This window comes from Anopheles aquasalis, chromosome 2 (genome assembly GCF_943734665.1).
Source record: "Anopheles aquasalis chromosome 2, idAnoAquaMG_Q_19, whole genome shotgun sequence".
Taxonomy (NCBI): Eukaryota; Metazoa; Arthropoda; class Insecta; order Diptera; family Culicidae; genus Anopheles; species Anopheles aquasalis.
The window spans coordinates 15,244,688-15,250,687 of NC_064877.1; positions in this window are offsets into that span (position 1 = coordinate 15,244,688).

Consider the following 6,000-nt stretch of genomic DNA (forward strand, 5'->3'; position numbering starts at 1 on the left):
CCGATTAATTGCCCTCGAGGCAAAGCATTCACTGCACAAAACCTTTAAATTGAAACCCCGGGCACTCCCCCATTCGTCCTGCCACTGGACTAGGACAGTCCCGGGGACAGGATAATGGTTTGATTTGGTCCGCCCGAGGTCCTCCTGGTGCGATAAGATCTTAAGTATTATTTCTTTGTTTACACACTTTTGTGCGAGTGCGCGCGTGTAATGTGATTTTATCCTTTCGTCGAATGAGCACAAAAGGAGGAGCAGAAGCAGAAGAAAAAAAAAAAGGAGAAGAGGAAAGGATAATCTACCTCCGACCGACCTGTCGGTTCCCATTCCATTCCCGGGGATCCTTTACGTTCGGATGGATTTCCTTTCAAGCGGACAGGGGTCGCGTTGCGTTGAGGAAGAATAGGAGGAGGCCAGCGACGTGATGGCCAGCAAGCAAGCAAGCAAGCAAGGCACCGGTGGTTGCAGTTCACTTGATACACTTACTTACACCGCCACCACCACCACCACCATTGTCTCTTCCTCAGATGGCTTCCTATCCTATTGTTTCTGATGCGCGCAGCCAGCATGGATGCACACACAATGCTCCTCATCCTGTATGTGTGTTTGTTTAGGAAAAGCGTGTGGAAAAGCTATCATCGGGAGATGAGGCCATTCCGGTGACCCGCCGGGGGTGTGGGACGGACGTCGCTAAAGTGGCTGGGATAATGCACACATGTTGGCAGTGAGCCGAGGCTTATGTTTGCGCTCTCTTCCACCACCATTATGCCTCCACCCGTTTCTGCGAGCCCAGTGGAAGGTGTTTTCTTTCATTCTTTCTTCCTTTGTTTGTTTCGGACTCATGGCGCGAGGTACGCGTTCGCTCCTCTCCGGTGAATCCTTTTTATGAGGGCGCAACATATACGGCTGACGGAGTGGGAGTGTTTGAGTGTTTCTCTCCGAGGATATCGATATCGATAGACACACCCCCGGACCACGACGTCGTTTGTGATTCAATTTCAACATTTACGACCATTTAGATGACAGTTTCATGGCCACCCCTGACCCCCGGTTCGCTGTCCGCATAAATGTCATCGGCGTGCTCGGCCGGCGTGCGATGACAATCTAAGTAAACAGTGGACGTGTGGACTCCACCGGATCTTCTGGTTGCACTCTCGAGTACAAGCAAACAAGATTGGAAAGTGTGAGTTTTGCAATGAACAGAATCAAGCTCTCAGGTATCGCGAAAGTACCCAAGAGGTCCACGGTGGATCGGATTTTCAGATCATCAATCACTGTGCAGCGCGCTCTAGCCAGGTGGAACTGTTCGGATCGGAGGAGTCTTGTTAAACGCTGACATTACACCGCTCCGAACCGAAGACAACTTTTAATGATGCTTTTCGTTACATGCCACACCGATCGCGCTGTTTGGTGTGTTTGGTTTTTGGCGAAAACTTTCCTGAACATCACCACCATTTTGTTTGCTTAAAGCTACGGCGATGCTCATGTTTCACGCTCCAAGGATCGCTGCTCTAGGGGGGAAGGTGTCTTTTGAGTCATAAAATTTGCTCCAGAAAATATTATCCCAAAAACCCCAAGTTAGCACCCTTGCGAGGACATGCCAGCCAGGATAGACGACGCTCAAGGAAGAATTTTCCATATTAACGAGCATCACCGAGTATGCATACGCAGGTATGACGCAGCATTTTCCGGGATTAAAAGGGATAATAATGCACCGGAAGCTTTCTTAAGAAACCGTAACTTTTCCTCTGGCCATCGAGCTGAAGTGGCTAAAGGGTGCGAAGGTGTGGCACCAGAAAGGGATGCAATTTACGAGCCCGAAGCCCAGTTGGCAGTTTTATGTTACACGAGCGCCAACGACGACGATGGTGATGGCGATGCAACGTGATGCAATTCCTGCATGAAACAGCAGTAGCAGCCAAGTTCCTGGCGCGGATCCCGGAGCGCTCGTTAGTGAGCCGGATTTGGAAGAAAGTTATCCGCATTAGCGTCGCCATCGTCACCGCGCGAGAGGCTGGCAGAGAAGGAGCAGCAGAGCAGTAGCGCATCATTTCCATCTCGAGCTGTTGATACGGAACTGTCAGCGGAATTGAAGCAAAAGAATATTATAACGGATTCAAGGCGATGCGGCTTGGAATGAGTCGAACCGGCTCATTCGCTCAGTTACCTTTCGGTGGTAACTGACGCCGACGAACGGCTTACGGTGTCAAGGTGTTTGACAATTCGGTTCTTATCATCATGCGAATCACGAGGGATAAAACACGTTTTCCAATTACTGCCAAATGGTTTGTGCGCCCCTGGAGGGAATTGAGGAACAATAGGAGAAGAAACAGACGCGTCGATGATGGTAATGGTTGGGCCGAATGGTCGTTTATGCTATTTATGCTCTACTAGATATTGTGAGATCGATGTTCTAGTTGTAAAATTGTAATTTGTGTATTTTTATCTTGCTAAAAGATCTTTTGTTTTCAGACAAAGTGCAGTTCAAGTGAAATGGTGTCTGAATTCAAATGAGACGAGTTCCGTTGGTGCGTCGAGTTTCCAATCTTTTAAACGACTCCATCCACCCCCGATGTGCCGATCGCAGATTGTGGCTCCATGGGTTTCGAAGTGAAATTATGATGCTTCGTTCAAATTTGTTGCTCAATTGCTTCAAGCGAGAGACACGCGAGTTGGGAATGCACGGGCACCAAAAGCGAAAACACATTGCGATGCTTGCGATACAGATTTCAATTTAGATAGTCTGGCCATCACACAACAATTGATTTATGTTGAATGTTTGCAACGTGCTTGCACCTGTACCTGCGCTTTAACGAAATAAAGTTTTACTCGAAATGCCCTTGAACTCTCTCTGTTTGTAGCAGTTGATTGAACAGCAGGCCACGAAACGATATCCTGTTTAAGAGCTATCAACCACAAGGACTCTCTCTCTGCTTCGACGTGGCATTCTGTGTTCTATTTGCTCACTTCAAAATTGATAAAACATATTAAACCATCATACAGCGTGTGCCTTCCCTTCGTTGCTTTTCGATCAAAACTAAACAAAAAAAATCGGTCTTAACGAACCAAACATTTTGATCCGGGGGATTTTTTGCCGCTCTTTGCCCCACGACCTTATCAGGAAACATTGAAAACTCATTGACAAATGGCTAACGAACCCAATTGCACGGAAGGAAACCGGAATGGCCAACCAATACAACAGCAACAAAACGGGGGAAGAAAAGGATTTTCACCATTTGCTGCGAAACTACTGGCAGCGATAAGAAGAGAACCCAACCCCAACTTTTGGGCCATAACGCCGTGCTCGCCCGTTTCAATTGTTAAGATTGCATTTGTTTGCTGATTGCGAGACTAAACGGCCTGTGGGAGGCCCTGGCTGCTCCCGATGGAGTCTGCAGGAGCTATTCCATTTCGTTGTTTAGACGAAAATTGTTTCCAGATATCGGGGAAATGCGAGCGAGGAGCGTAACCGAATCAACGGAGGAAGAACGAAATCGAACAAAAGATAGATTTTTCTGTGGCCTGCCTGCCGGAACCAATCTTCGGTTCTTGGAAATCAAGCCGTGCTATCGTGACACTCGCTTAAGAAGGAGCAACAGCAACAGCACGAACTGAGCAGGATCTGGCTGACTACCGCGTTGTTGCCTTCCCTGGCTATCGATGGAGTTGAAAGTGAAAAGGATTTCTAGAAGCGCCAGTGTCGCCGGGCGCGTGCGAGAAGATGCTGGCAATAAAATTCAGAGATTTTTCTACATTTTCGTTGTTTGATTTGGGTTCGCACTGAGGTTGTTTTTTGGGGAGGTTGCGGTTGTTTGATGTTCGGTTTTTTAAGCTGGTGAGCAAACGAGAAATAAATATATATTTTTGCTCTACGAAGGTCCCTGAATAAAGGTGCCCACTGTGAGTACTGTTTGCTTCTCCGAAGGACTCCGGTGCACTGGTGATCAAAATGATTTGATTTGTGACATTAGTATTTGCTGGCTGGCCGGGCCGGCGAGCGAGCAACCGCCAGTTTGAAAATTGGAAACCATTCGCGCAGAAAAGGCAGTGGAAAAAAAAATCAAACCGATAGAATATTTAAAATAAATATTTTGCGGAACAAACCAAACGGACCGAAAACTGAAACCGAGTCCCGGGTTGTTTGTATTGTCCCCTCCTCCCCGCAGCAAATTTGTTTTCGAACCAGTTCACGGGCCCAAAAGTGGCCATTCATCAATAAAGCAATCCTGTGCGGTGGTGGCCTTTATGCACGAATGGTCAGCCTCCGGGGACGGGTTTTAGGATGTATGAAGCGGGAATATATAATCATCCGGCACCAGCATAACTCAGCTCGTCGATTTGCTCATATGACGACCAGCAAAGGGAAGAGGAGAGAGTGCAAAGAGTGCAAGTGTTGTTGTTGATTTTGATGTATTGGTTTCCGGTGCCTGTCCCTTTTCTGTAATTTTGATCGAAATTCGTTCCATTCGTGGACTTCTGGAACGTCCAACTATCCCAACCCGGAGGGGGGTTATGACCACAGGGAATAGTGGGCAGGAAAGGATATGTTGCAAACAAATCTAGGAGCTGCCACAAGGAGTACTCTGGAGCATCAGGAACGGCAGGTCAAAGGCCACCGTGTCGCACTGGAGCGGCACGCCATAGATAACACACTGGGCACACCCGTGCCCAACACGAACTTTTGGTTGGGAAGGAGGGAAAACTTGATAAATGGACGGAGGTGCGGAGCGGAGGTGGTTGTTGTTTTGGGACTGGGAATCGCAGGAAGATAAAGGAGCAATCGGATTCTACATAAAGGCCACGGAGCAGCCTTCCTTTGGATTCTATTTGTCTTGATGGCAGGGATTGCAGGAACAGGAATGGAACGTTGTTCCTTCGAGGTAGACCGGGCACGTGCCCGGTCCGTTCGATTACTCCATGCATACGATGAATAGACAAATGACGAAATGGCTTTATAGCGTAATACACTGTATCTAATTGGAATGGAGCATGTGACAGGCAATGTCTTCTGCGTCAGCATTCGATATCATTAAATGTATCTTTCAAATCTGGGACTAATGTTTGTCGATTTTTCATATCTAATCCATTTTAAAAGGACATCACGTATTGCTTTAATGAGAGTGAGGTTTATCTTCTGTGAAAGATGGATTGATGGCTGCATTATGCTTTCTTCTTACTTTCAATAAGCAAGGAAGTACAATTACTAAGTAATTTTACTTGTATCTATGGATCCTACGAACTACAACGCTATTAACAAGACAATAGTTTAGAGCTCCAGGATATAGACGAACAGTACGATCGTGAGAACAGCGGCCAGCAGAAATGTCAAGTGTCACACTCATAACCTCATTGAACGCAGTAGGACCTGGAAAGGTGCTTCAACAGTAGCAACAGTAGGATTTCGGTTTTCATTTCCTCCAAAGCCTGCTGCTCTATTGGCATCATTGTGCGACTTGTTCCGCCGTTCATAACCGAAAACCTCTCGATGGATCCAGGAACCGAGCTCAAGATCTGTCAAATGTCCTATTCAAAAGGCAGCTTCAAGCTAAACCCAGGCACCCAAGGGGTCGAGAGAACGCACATTCTAGCTTTTAGAGAATGTTTGCATTAAGTGAGCCTAAGTCCTGTGCCTCTCTGTGCCACCGATGTTCCCTATTGTCTCGCAGGCGGATATGCGGGCGAATGCAAAGAAAAGAAGAGGACACCGTTCCCTCCACCTATTCCATTCGGCCATCCACATCTATTCCGTCTATCTCTGCCGGCTTCCAGGTGCCATACGGAATTGAGAAAAAAAACAAAAGCAAAACTTGACCATTGTGAAGTCGTCCTGTCCTCAGTGCCCAGAGTGGACTCCGTAGTTGAACACAGGGAGCGAAAGAATGCTAGAACGCGTACCCGGGAACGTAGTACGGACCGGAAGCGCGAAACGTTGGCTAAATGCGACACGCCGCGACCGCATGGCTTCGGCTGGCTGGCTGGCAACAGGACATTACGCAAAGTCAA